The sequence below is a fragment of the Pongo abelii genome, chromosome 15, assembly GCF_028885655.2.
Source record: "Pongo abelii isolate AG06213 chromosome 15, NHGRI_mPonAbe1-v2.0_pri, whole genome shotgun sequence".
In the NCBI taxonomy this organism is placed as follows: domain Eukaryota; kingdom Metazoa; phylum Chordata; class Mammalia; order Primates; family Hominidae; genus Pongo; species Pongo abelii.
Genome location: NC_072000.2, coordinates 84,741,465 through 84,756,177, shown reverse-complemented (window position 1 = coordinate 84,756,177; position 14,713 = coordinate 84,741,465).

The following is a 14,713-nucleotide window of genomic DNA, read 5'->3' as shown; positions in this document are numbered from 1 at the left end:
CCCTATTGGCTTCTTCTGCTATAGCTATGCCTATGACCATATCCTACCTAAATTCAAGCCCAGCACAAGTCACCCTTAGTGTTTTACCAGGATAGCCCCTACTGTTGACCTCTGAAGTCTAGTAAGTGTTCGACCCACACTGTAAGGGCCGAGTCTAGGGTTTGTAGCCCCTGCATTTCTTTTCAGGAGCAGCCAATTAGGAAATCATTTATATTGCATATGTCTTTGGCCATTCTTATGGCTAAAACCCTAGGGACACTTCTGTGGTTGGACATCTTTTCTTCTCTAACATAGCTGGATTCTGACGTGGGTGCAAAGCCCTGTGACAATTCTGGATGTGAACTTGACCTCCTTGCTCTCTACAGGAATATAGTGGATTTCTAAACATAGCTACATGTTAGCTTCCTTTCAGGAAGGTGTTTGAAACAATATATCATCTGATGGCCTCCAGCTTTTACAATGTAGAACCTAATGTCTTTGAGCATATAAATGAGAATGTTGAGCATATAAATGAAATGCTACTGTAGTCAAAACAGAGTGTTGCAGTATTTATCGCCTGTACTTGCAAGGATAACTTGCTATGTTTCAGGAAACTGAAGTTACACAATTGCCAGTTGCCATTCTCTGGACGAATGCTCTCTTTTTCTCAAACAGGCAGATGCTAGACTGTCCTGCACAGTCTATCTTCTGTCGCCCCATAGGACCCCACAACTTGTCGCCCTCTCATTTTTTATTCTTTTAGTGAAGCAGTTTGACTGGTATTATTTAAATAAAATTAAAGTTACAATTTATCCTTAGATATTGGAGCTCTGTGTCATCTTAGCTGTATCACTTAATTGGAAATAAAGATCAGAATACTGGCTTGAAGCAATATATATATTTTTAAAAGAAAACTAGTGGGTACTAAACTACCAACAATTCAGATGTTACAATTTAAAAGTAAAAAAATATTCTGAGGGAAAGCAGAATATTATATGTTCCTTAGTCACTAGCTTACAATCTTCTTTACATAATGATTTAATATTTTCTTAAAATCATACTTGCTTAAAAAATGCCAAGTTTAATTTTGATAATATGAGGTTTTCCATTAAATTATACAGTTTCCTTTTGTTTTTTTCTTACAAATTTTTAAATTGAGAGTCAGGTGTACTTGTGAATCATTTGAAGCCACCAGGCATTCAAATGGCTTTCAAAAGTGCAAGACGCTTTGCCAATAATGTGAAAATTTGTACTTCAAAACAGTGCATCTCTGTTCTTGAGATACTATATTTCTATTGGAAATATTTCATCTCTCCCAGTCTCTCTCTCTTTGATATCCTTCTCTGGTATCCAGTCCTCTCCTCAGTGATCTTTAGAAGCAACTTTCTGTCCTTTATTAGGGCCAGCCTGTGGGCTAGAGTCATGCTCACTTGTCCTGTGCATGTATTTTAAGATAACAGGGTAATCGCAAGCATAAGGAGTTAGTGAGATTAATATGTGAAACACTTTTATTATTTTTCTTAAGATGTGAGCTGGTCTGTTAACCAGGTGTGAAAGGCTTCTCTTGGTAAAATAAGATCATTATTCTTCATCCTTGTGTGATAATACACAGCTATTTTTAGTATAGTATTTATATGTACTTCATATATCAGAGAATCTATTCATATCACCTTCATCACCTTATAGTGAAAAGAGCAATTCCCAAAATGTGTGTCCAGTTGAACATTTGATTTAAAATTTCAATTTCAAATATATCCCCTTTATAAGCTTTTTCCCCCCTTTTCTTCTTAGCTCTTGAAGCCAGCTATTATCAGATCATACTGCATAACTCTTATTCAGTGTTATCCCTAGGGTAGTGGTTATGCTAGTTTAGATTTTGTTTGTCCATTGTTGCTCAGCACTTAGCTGGATAAGGGAATGAAGGATGGCAGGAGTTCTGTAAAATGATATGAACACAGAGGAAGCTGGGTTGCCTTTAATAACACACATTTTAAACTGTTTACTGGAAGGAAAAAACTGTGGTAGCACTTCATCCTTTATGTGATGCAGGGTCCTGGAAAGAAGCATTGTGAGAAGTCCCGTTGAACTTGATGTGCACTGTAAAGTCACATTTCTGATGAAAGTTGCACTAATCCTTCATGTTCTTTATAGACTGCTGGCTAGCAGTTTGGATCTGGGTGCAAAGTGATCGGCTTTCTGATGTTTTTCAGCTGGGGTGCCCTGTGCTTGTCTGTCATTTTGGATTTTCATTTTATTTATGCTGTCATTAATTCCACTGTGAGTGAAGATACAGGCTTGATTTATAATACTTAGCGTATTTGAAACTTCCCATCATAATGAACCCCAAGCTGTTAGTTACCAGAGGTAAAACAGTGATGGGTAGCAAAGCCATCTAACACGGTGGCTTTAGGAAGGTGGCATTAAAAGAGGTTTGGAGAAACCTAGGGATTTTTTCTTTCTTTCTTTTTTTCCCCCCATCTGGCCTGAGTAAAATAGATGCAACAGTTCTAACGAGGCACTTCCTGCCCAGAGTCACTGGCAGAGCAGCCTCCGCCCAACAGCTGCAGCTTGAGAGACCTCATGCTGCTGGCCAAGGTTCATTCTGTGCTTTGACCAAGACCACAGCCAATAAAGCCAGTGTGTACCGTGGAAAGAGTTTCCCATTTTTTTCCATTGGAGAAGTCTTGTGAGGTTACTTTGACTGTTCCAAATTAACAGTGGTGGTCATTGCTCATTTCTTAATTTTAACTGCGTGTAAACTCACGGATTAGATTCCACTGAGGGTAAATCATAGTTTTGTGAAGAAGATACATATCCTTTTGTTCAACGATTCCTGAAAGCAGTGGTTCACAAAGGGTGGTCTCAAAACCTGCAGCAGCAGTATCACCTGGGTACTTGTTAGAATTACATATTCCCTAGCTATCCCCAGACCTATCGATTCAGAAACTTTGGTGATGGCGCCAACGATCTGTGTTACAAGTCCTCCAGATGATTCTGATCAATGGTCAAGTTCAAGAACCCTGCCTTGACATTCATTTTATTATAGCCTTCTCTGAGTTTTAGTGCCTATCCCAAAACAAAAATACGAAAGTGGCTATTTTCCAGGTGAAGTACAAGAGTATTTTTTTTAACTTGGTTTCCAATATCATGTGTTCTTCCAGGTATCCGAGCTGTGACTCAGTCCTGAGGCTCACCCAAGTGAAGGTCTTAAAGCCATTTCCAAAGATGCTTGATTAACTACTAAAGGGTACTTCCCACCTCCTCCTTCTAACAGACTATGCCAGGACTCTGCCCATTCATCAGGATCATCATCAAGACATCCAATTAAATCAGGGCCTATAGTATAGTTCTGTTTGGCTTGAAGGACAGAAGTAGTATTTTATTATAAAAGTTGCACATGTCTTTAGAGTCAAGTTGTAATTCTGTTTTCTGTCACTCCCAGGAACTTCAGAGCAACCTGATTTGGGGCATTGATTCCACATTAACATTTCACATGCAATTTCATTTTTTCTTCTCTATACCAGTGGCTCACAGTCAACCACTGTGTTTCAGAGTAACATTTCCAGATTTTGACATTGTCATATGAAGGAAGATTTTAATTTGATGATTCCTTGACGTTTAAATCTCTTTCAGCTTTACCTCAATGTCGACATCGAGATCAGGGATTTTTTCTACCTTTCCATCTTGTTGTCCCTGAAAGACTGATAACTGATAGCCATATATGATTCGTCTTGGACTTTAATCTTACAGTGGTACCCCCCTTAAATACAATTGATAATATGAAATATTTGTTTGAAATCAAGTTGATGCCCCTCCCCCTTATTGTTTAGGAATGGACTAAATGAAAACCTACCCAGAATTTTCCTATTCTAAAATGTCTAAATACGTTCAAGAACTCCTCTAGATTTCTGACAATCTAAATAATTCACTCTGTCATACTCAGAGAAGGTGTTTCTTTTTTTTTGTTTTTTTTTTTTTGGTGATAAAACCTTTTATGTCAAATGTCAGATACAAAGAAATACATACTGAATCCCTACAAGATACCCTGGTCAGGAGGTGGTAAGTGTGGTAAATGCTCCTAAACAATTGTCTTTTCCCACTTCCACTGGAGATGTCACACCCCACTCTGATTTTTGGTCACATCCTACTCTGATGCTTTAAGGAGATGAGAGAGCAGCTTCTTATCTGGCCGATTCACTTTCCCCTCAGTCACATTCAAAGTAGCCACATATGGGTGGTACTCTTGACTTTTAATGAAAGCTAGCACCAATTCCTTTAGAGCAGGAAGTCGAGCCAAATCATGATACTAAGGCAATAGGGTATGAAGATCCCAGACTCTGGGGGACTCTGCTGGGGTTGAGTCCAGCTTCTACCTTTAGAGACTTTTTTACCTTGCTGTTTAATCTCCTCATCAGGAAAAAAGAAATTATAATATTACCTACCTCAGAGTGCTCATTAGGGTTAATCCATAAAGAGTGTTCAGAAGGGTGTGTACCAGTTAGAAGGGGCTCTGTGTTATTATCCTTTTCGTAATGCAATTCTTGCAATTATCAATAATGTCTTACACTATTAGACAACAGACACTTGGTGCATGACTTTTTTTTTTTTTTAGCTTTTACAATATTTAACCATAAGTTTATTTCAGCTAGGTTTGAAAGTTTACTTTACTAGGCGAAAATATTCTTTCCCTCTTGTTTTGCTTGGTGTTTTATTTTCATCTTCTCTCTCTCTTTTTTTTTATTATTATTATACTTTAAGTTTTAGGGTACATGTGCACAATGTGCAAGTTTGTTACATATGTATACATGTGCCATGTTGGTGTGCTGCACCCACTGACTCGTCATTTAGCATTAGGTATATCTCCTACTGCTTTCCCTCCCCCCTCCCCCTACCCCACAACAGTCCCCGGAGTGTGATGTTCCCCTTCCTGTGTCCATGTGTTCTCATTGTTCAATTCCCACCTATGAGTGAGAACATGCGGTGTTTGGTTTTTTGTCCTTGCGATAGTTTGCTGAGAATGATGGTTTCCAGTTTCATCCATGTCCCTACAAAGGACATGAACTCTTCATTTTTTATGGCTGTATACTATTCCATGGTATATATGTGCCACATTTTCTTAATCCAGACTATCATTGTTGGACATTTGGGTTGGTTCCAAGTCTTTGCTATTGTGAATAGTGCCACAATAAAAATACGTGTGCATGTGTCTTTATAGCAGCATGATTTATAATCCTTTGGGTATATACCCAGTAATGGGATGGCTGGGTCAAATGGTATTTCTACTTCTAGATCCCTGAGGAATTGCCACACTGACTTCCACAATGGTTGAACTAGTTTACAGTCCCACCAACAGTGTAAAAGTGTTCCTATTTCTTCACATCCTCTCCAGCACCTGTTGTTTCCTGACTTTTTAATGATTGCCATTCTAACTGGTGTGAGATGGTATCTCATTGTGGTTTTGATTTGCATTTCTCTGATGGCCAGTGATGGTGAGCATTTTTTCATGTGTTTTTTGGCTGCATAAATGTCTTCTTTTGAGAAGTGTCTGTTCATGTCCTTCGCCCACTTTTTGATGGGGTTGTTTGTTTTTTTCTTGTAAATTTGTTTGAGTTCATTGTAGATTCTGGATATTAGCCCTTTGTCAGATGAGTAGGTTGCGAAAATTTTCTCCCATTTTGTAGGTTGCCTGTTCACTCTGATGGTAGTTTCCTTTGCTGTGCAGAAGCTCTTTAGTTTAATTAGATCCCATTTGTCAATTTTGGCTTTTGTTGCCATTGCTTTTGGTGTTTTAGACATGAAGTCCTTGCCCATGCCTACGTCCTGAATGGTATTGCCTAAGTTTTCTTCTAGGGTTTTTAAGGTTTTAGGTCTACCATTTAAGTCTTTAATCCATCTTGAATTGATTTTTGTATAAGGTGTAAGGAAGGGATCCAGTTTCAGCTTTCTACATATGGCTAGCCAGTTTTCCCAGCACCATTTATTAAATAGGGAATCCTTTCCCCATTTCTTGTTTTTCTCAGGTTTGTCAAAGATCAGATGGTTGTAGATATGTGGCATTATTTCTGATGGCTCTGTTCTGTTCCATTGATCTATATCTCTGTTTTGGTACCAGTACCATGCTGTTTTGGTTACTGTAGCCTTGTAGTATAGTTTGAAGTCAGGTAGCGTGATGCCTCCAGCTTTGTTCTTTTGGCTTAGGATTGACTTGGCGATGCGGGCTCTTTTTTGGTTCCATATGAACTTTAAAGTAGTTTTTTCCAATTCTGTGAAGAAAGTCATTGGTATCTTGATGGGGATGGCATTGAATCTATAAATTACCTTGGGCAGTATGGCCATTTTCACGATATTGATTCTTCCTACCCATGAGCATGGAATGTTCTTCCATTTGTTTGTATCCTCTTTTATTTCATTGAGCAGTGGTTTGTAGTTCTCCTTGAAGAGGTCCTTCACATCCCTTGTAAGTTGGATTCCTGGGTATTTTATTCTCTTTGAAGCAATTGTGAATGGGAGTTCACTCATGATTTGGCTCTCTGTTTGTCTGTTATTGGTGTATAAGAATACTTGTGATTTTTGTACATTGATTTTGTATCCTGCGACTTGGCTGAAGTTGCTTATCAGCTTAAGGAGATTTTGGGCTGAGACAATGAGGTTTTCTAGATATACAATCGTGTCATCTGCAAACAGGGACAATTTGACTTCCTCTTTTCCTAATTGAATACCCTTTATTTCCTTCTCCTGCCTGATTGCCCTGGCCAGAACTTCCAACACTATGTTGAATAGGAGTGGTGAGAGAGGGCATCCCTGTCTTGTGCCAGTTTTCAAAGAGAATGCTTCCAGTTTTTGCCCATTCAGTACGATATTAGCTGTGGGTTTGTCGTAGATAGCTCTTATTATTTTGAGATACGTCCCATCAATACCTAGTTTATTGAGAGTTTTTAGCATGAAGGGTTGTTGAATTTTGTCAAAGGCCTTTTCTGCATCTATTGAGATAATCATGTGGTTTTTGTCTTTGGTTCTGTTTATATGCTGGATTACATTTATTGATTTGCGTATATTGAACCAGCCTTGCATCCCAGGGATGAAGCCCACTTGATCATGGTGGATAAGCTTTTTGATGTGCTGCTGGATTCGGTTTGCCAGTATTTTACTGAGGATTTTTGCGTCGATGTTCATCAAGGATATTGGTCTAAAATTCTCTTTTTTGGTTGTGTCTCTGCCAGGCTTTGGTATCAGGATGATGCTGGCCTCATAAAATGAGTTAGGGAGGATTCACTCTTTTTCTATTGATTGGAATAGTTTCAGAAGGAATGGTACCAGCTCCTCCTTGTACCTCTGTTAGAATTCGGCTGTGAATCCATCTGGTGCTGGACTTTTTTTGGTTGGTAAGCTATTGATTATTGCCACAATTTCAGCTCCTGTTGTTGGTCTATTCAGAGATTCAACTTCTTCCTGGTTTAGTCTTGGGGGGGGTGTATGTGTCGAGGAATTTATCCATTTCTTCTAGATTTTCTAGTTTATTTGCGTAGAGGTGTTTGTAATATTCTCTGATGGTAGTTTGTATTTCTGTGGGATCAGTGGTGATATCCCCTGTATCATTTTTTATTGCATCTATTTGATTCTTCTCTCTTTCCTTCTTTATTAATCTTGCTAGCGGTCTATCAATTTTGTTGATCTTTTCGAAAAACCAGCTCCTGGATTCATCAATTTTTTGAAGGGTTTTTTTGTGTCTCTATTTCCTTCAGTTCTGCTCTGATTTTAGTTATTTCTTGCCTTCTGCTAGCTTTTGAATGTGTTTGCTCTTGCTTTTTTAGTTCTTTTAATTGTGATGTTAGGGTGTCAGTTTTGGATCTTTCCTGCTTTCTCTTGTGGGCATTTAGTGCTATAAATTTCCCTCTACACACTGTTTTGAATGTGTCCCAGAGAATCTGGTACGTTGTGTCTTTGTTCTCGTTGGTTTCAAAGAACATCCTTATTTCTGCCGTCATTTCGTTATGTATGCAGTAGTCATTCAGGAGCAGGTTGTTCAGTTTCCATGTAGTTGAGCAGTTTTGAGTGAGTTTCTTAGTCCTGAGTTCTAGTTTGATTGCACTGTGGTCTGAGAGACAGTTTGTTATAGTTTCTGTTCTTTTACATTTGCTGAGGAGTGCTTTACTTCCAACTATGTGGTCGATTTTGGAGTAGGTTTGGTGTGGTGATGAAAAGAATGTATATTCTGTTGATTTGGGGTGGAGAGTTCTGTAGATGTCTATTAGGTCCGCTTGGTGCAGAGCTGAGTTCGATTCCTGGGTATCCTTGTTAACTTTCTGTCTCGTTGATCTGTCTAATGTTGACAGTGGGGTGTTAAAGTCTCCCATTATTATTGTGTGGAAGTCTAAGTCTCTTTGTAGGTCACTCAGGACTTGCTTTATGAATCTGAGTGCTCCTGTATTGGGTGCACATATATTTAGGATAGTTAGCTCTTCTTGTTGAATTGATCCCTTTACCATTATGTAATGGCCTTCTTTGTCTCTTTTGATCTTTGTTGGTTTAAAGTCTGTTTTATCAGAGACTAGGATTGCAACCCCTGCCTTTTTTTGTTTTCCATTTGCTTGGTAGATCTTCCTCCATCCCTTTATTGTGAGCCTACGTGTGTCTCTGCATGTGAGATCGGTTTCCTGAATACAGCACACTGATGGGTGTTGACTCTATCCAATTTGCCAGTCTGTGTCTTTTAATTGGAGAATTTAGCCCATTTACATTAAAAGTTAATTTTATTATGTGTGTATTTGGTCCTGTCATTTTGATGTTAGCTGGTTATTTTGCTCGTTAGTTGATGCAGTTTCTTCCTAGCCTTGATGGTCTTTACATTTTGGCATGTTTTTGCAGTGGCTGGTACCAGTTGTTCCTTTCCATGTTTAGTGCTTCCTTCAGGAGCTCTTTTAGGGCAGGCCTGGTGGTGACAAAATCTCTCAGCATTTGCTTGTCTGTAAAGTATTTTATTTCTCCTTCACTTATGAAGCTTAGTTTGGCTGGATATAAAATTCTGGGTTGAAAATTCTCTTCTTTAAGAATGTTGAATATTGGCCCCCTCTCTCTTCTGGCTTGTAGAATTTCTGCCGAGAGATCCGCTGTTAGTCTGATGGGCTTCCCTTTGTGGGTAACCCGACCTTTCTCTCTGGCTGCCCTTAACATTTTTTCCTTCATTTCAACTTTGGTGAATCTGACAATTATGTGTCTTGGAGTTGCTCTTCTCGAGGAGTATCTTTGTGGCGTTCTCTGTATTTCCTGAATCTGAATGTTGGCCTGCCTTGCTAGATTGGGGAAGTTCTGCTGGATAATATCCTGCAGAGTGTTTTCCAACTTGGTTCCATTCTCCCCGTCACTTTCAGGTACACCAATCAGACGTAGATTTGGTCTTTTCACATAGTCCCATATTTCTTGGAGGCTTTGTTCATTTCTTTTTATTCTTTTTTCTCTAAACTTCCCTTCTCGCTTCATTTGATTCATTTCGTCTTCCATCACTGATACCCTTTCTTCCAGTTGATTGCATCGGCTCCTGAGGCTTCTGCATTCTTCACACAGTTCTCAAGCCTTGGCTTTCAGCTCAATCAGCTCCTTTAAGGACTTCAGAGAAGGTGTTTCTTTGAAAGAGTGCTTATTTATTGAGTAACTACAATGCAATAGGTCCCATTTAGAAGCTTTGCTAAGGATTCCCCACCCTTCCAGCCAACCGCAACAGTTGAAGTACTAAAATGTACAGGTCTTGCATAAATAACAAAACCAAGTAAATGGAGTAAACAGCATAGCTCCTCAAACTGTGTTTACAGTGTCTTCAGTGATTTTATGGTTTGGAATTTGTACCAAGTGGTAATGTAGATAATGTCTTTTAAAAACAGCCTACATGAATATACACATGCATTTTATTACACCTGCTGTTATCTACTTTGGAAAAACTTCCCATCATTGAACAGGCACATACGCCAACAATTACATACTTCAATTCCTACGTTTCCTCAGCACTAGTGGCCTTCCACTCGAGAAAGCATTATTTCCCTTAATTCAATCATCTATCCATTTATTAATTCATTGCTAAATTCTTGTGGACCTATTATGTGCCAAATCTTATTTAATTGGCTAAAAAAGTCTCTAGTATGTATTACCAGTCTTATCCTTGTGATTTTTAAGAATTTCAGTATAATTTCTTACTTGGTACGCTGATAAAGTTGGTTAGCTAGACCTATATGTTTCAGTATGCATATACTTCATAATTCCTAATTAGTAATGATAATAGTTATACACAATTTGAAGTTGGTACGACTAGACTTGAGTATGCTAAACTTTCATTACTCATTCATATTTCACTGTTTATTGCTATTCTCAGAAAAAGGAATGAAATTGGACTTTTGGAAAGGAAGAGGGATCTAAAAGTTGTATATATTGAGATAATATCAAATAAGAGAGCCAAGACCATCGCATTATCCTTGACCCCTTTTGAGATAAATACTAAAGGTGAAGCCATACAACCCCAAAATGATTCTTCTTGTTTTGTTTTTGGGCAACCTTTACTTTCCAAAAGCAAGGATCTTGTGTGTATGTATGTGAAAATGTATCGTTTGTTGGGTATTAAATGAAGATGAGATTCAGATTCTCAGAACCATTACTGGATATGGGCTGAACTTCTCACAGACAAATCTCATGTGAGAACAATGCAGTTCTGGAGCCACTGAGAGACAGCTGTCCACAATGGCTGCCGTCTTCTGTCTGATGCTACCTTGATTCCACTGCTTTTGAGCTGTAGATGATGTGTTATTTCTCACACTAATGCCCACAATTGAGGTCAGATTTCTCTACCCTTTCTCTTTTGGGACTGTATTTCTTAGAGGAATGTGCAGTTGTAGACACTGGTACCACAGAGCAGATATAGAAAAACTTTACCGTGCAATATTCATGCCAATAGATGTTCAGGCTAAATATTCAATACCTTTCCACTGTCTATTGCTCTTCTTGGAGAGTCATTACAAGTGAACTGGAAACAGAGAAGGAATCTAAAGGAGAATAAGTTAAAATCTCCCTGTGGTCTGTAACCCTAGTGTTGAAAGCATGGATGTGAGAGGTATCTTCTTTTGTCCTTTCAAATGTGTATGAAATTACCCACTTTCCTAAGGTGATAACTGATGCCTATCAAAGTGGCAATCACCAGAGTGAGATCCATGTTCATTCTGATACTGATCTCAATACCATGACTTTACATAAATGTTTGATCAGTTTAACAAAAGCAATACTGCCTTTTACCAACAGAATAATTACCATTGGTTGATAGCATCATGGGAGCTAATTACCAAGTTACCTATAATTTGTGTGAGGACCCATGTGGTAACATTGATAACCCAAGTAGGTCTTTGTAAGATCTGACCAAGGTAAATAATCACCACTTTGATATTTGCCATGCATTTTATAATTAGTAGTCAGAGGTCTAGCATATAGAAAAATTTGTATAAATAAGAACCAAAATTGGCTGAGTGCAGTGGCTCACGCCTATAATTCCAGCATTTTGGGAGTCCGAGGCAGGCAGATTGCTTGAGCTCAGGAGTTTGAGACCAGCCCAGGCAACTTGGTAAAAACTCCATCTCTATAAAAAATACAAAAATTAGTTGGGCATGGTGGTGCACACCTGTAGTCCCATCTGCTTGAGAAGCTGAGGTGAGAGGATCTCTTGAGCCCTGGAGGTCAAGGCTGCAGTGAGCTGTGATTGTGCCACTGCACTCTAGCCTAGGCAACAGAGTGGGACCCTGTCTCAGAGAAAGAAAAAGAAAAAAGAACCAAGATGAGGGGTTTTATCATTTTGATACCATCACCTGTTAAACATCTTAACTCTTTCAATCAATATTTTATCCAGAATCAGAAGCTTTAAAAGCTACATAGAAAATCTCCAGACATAACTAATGGTACCTAGAAAGCAGCTTATTTGTTAAATTATGTATAGCTGCTACAAACATGATTACTGTATTTCTAAATTATAAAATGTTTCACTAGACAGTAACCTCTTTGAAGAGAGGCATTGTCTTTTGCCTAGTACTGTGGCTGACATACAATAAGTGTTCAAAATACGTTTACTAACTGAGCTAACTCCATCTATACTCTCAACCATCTTTCCTGACCACAGTGAGCAAAGTGTGTTTATTAACTGGTTTTGGTAGCCAAATTTGCAGTCTTTCAGCACTTCACAGAACCACTAGCTTGATTGTATTCATTTAAATTCACATCACAGTGTTGTTCTTGGAACTTCCGCCTGATAGTTTAAATCATGCCTTCAGTGCCATGAATGGCATGAAAACCACACCAATCAGATAACATCCCTATGTCACCACTATTAATAAGTAATTTACTGTGCATGAAATATGCTGATTTTTCCTTAAAAGATATTAATAGAGTATCTGTGCTGTCATTGCATGCATTATTTCTTTTGTATTTGTGCAAGTCTACAGCTGAAGGCCTGAGTGTGTGTCGGCCATCATATTTGTGGATTATATCTGTCATCATCACATGCTTCCCTAGGACTATCCACTGGATGGTTAATATGGAACAAAATCCTTAGATTGTAATATTGCTCCCTTAAATTCTAAGTTGGCTTTGCAATGTGGGTTTTTAGGGAAAGTGGAGAGACTCATAATGAATAAGTAACATCAATTGTTCCCTGATTATTGACTTTTCAATATCATCCTCAGTAAGTTGTCCTTCACCCCCTATAGGATATGGCAGGTCAATCTTTGCTGAGCCTTCTTGACCTGCCAATATTTGGCTAATGTACAAGCCGATTGTGGTTTGGTTGCCTATTCATCCCACCAGTGATCCTTTATTTTAAGATATTTGGCTTGAGAAACTTGCTTAACTCACATGCCAATTTCTTGTTTAGTGATTTATTTGCTTACTTGGGCTAAGTGTCTGCTATAAAAATCAATTAGAATTGTGTACTTCTGTCCCTCTTTGTTTCTTTACCTTTACTATTTCCTCTCTCTCCACATCAGCATTGCAATTCACAACCCTTTCTACTAAAGTGATGTTTGGCAGATTTTGAAGTTTAGGTCATAAAGTTTGAGCTTCCCAAGGTTTGGCTTTTTCAGCTGATATGTCTGGTGATGCAGTGTTGCTGAAGCAGTGGATAATGTGCTTTTCATGTGTCTTGCACTCATATTAACAAAGCTTCCTAGGCCCTATGCTATAATTAGATGGTGCCAGTTTTTTAGTATAGATACCATAATGCAACTTGAGGCTTGTCAGCCTGATAAGAGTACTCTTGATTCTAAGCTTCTGGTGCATGCACAATGAAATAAACTGTATGCCTTTGGACTTCATGGTACTGATGACATTATAACTAAGAAAGTGCATACTACACTGCATGGTTCTGGACAACACAAGCATTGGAATAGTCAAGAACCATATGCTTCTTTGTCTCTATAGCAGTACATCAGTAGTAGCTGATATAACATCAGTGACTTTTGTTTTGAAGTTATCCAACATACTAAACATAGGAAAAGACACCACCAATCTGTGACTACTAAAAGCCCAGTTCTGTAATAAATACTCGGAAATACGCAAAGGAAGTAGCATTTCTGCTATTATAGTTCTTTGGGTAAATATCAATATTTAGTGAATGAATGCAATCTAACACACAAAAAAAAGATTCTTTTAACTCCTCTCTTCATAAAAAAAAAGGAGCAGCACTTTTTCTTTAAAAAACTATTCTCCCACCCAAACTATATTTAACTCTCTTTGTCCCTTGACAAGATACAGCTATACCAGAATTTTGGTCAGGTTTTAAAAATAGAAGCTCCTAGGTATTAAGGCTACCTATTTTACTGCTAGAGAATAATCTTATTTATTTTGTCATCCCAGATAATATTAAGAATTAGTCTAATACTCTTTTTAGGTTTAGATACTAAAGTAGGAACTGGGCTATTTAAGGTGAACTAGGATCACATACATCTAAATGGATGGATTTAAAACCACAGTGTCTGGTTGGCTATCCTGACTACTACTGTAAGGGGATTAGTGTTAGGTCCAGAGAAATCTTGGCCGCGTCTGTCGCTGATTGCCATGTGACACTGAGCCTGCCATTTTACCTCTCATGGCTCTTTGCTGTTAACTGAGGAAGTTGAATAACTGGGTCACTTTCCATTTCTATAGTTTATGAATATACTGTTGAAGTATACAATAACATTCTGTACTGGATTAAAGTGGACAATATATAGTCTGAATCTCTACCGCAAAGCTAATGCTAAGAGAGACCAAACCATCTTTGAATTATAAGCCTTGTGATATGGTTTGGCTGTGTCCCCACTGAAATCTTAACTTGAATTGTATCTCTGAGAACTGCCACATGTTGTAGGAGGGACCCAGGGAGAGGTAATTCAATCATGGGGGCTGGTCTTCCCCATGCTGTTCTCCTGATAGCGAATAAGTCTTACGAGAGCTAATGGATTTATCAGGGGTTTCTGCTTCTGCTTCTTTCTCATTTTTCTCTTGCCGCTGCCATGTAAGAAGTGCCTTTTGCCTCCTGCCATGATTCTGAGGCCTCCCCAGCCATGCAGAACTGTAAGTCCAATTAAACTTCTTTTTCTTCCCAGTCTCGGGTATGTCTTTAGCAGCAGCATGAAAATGGACTAATACAGTAAATTGTTACCAGTAGAGTGGGGAGTTGCTGAAAACATACCCGAAAATGTGGAAGCGACTTTGGAATTGGGTAACAGGCAGAGGT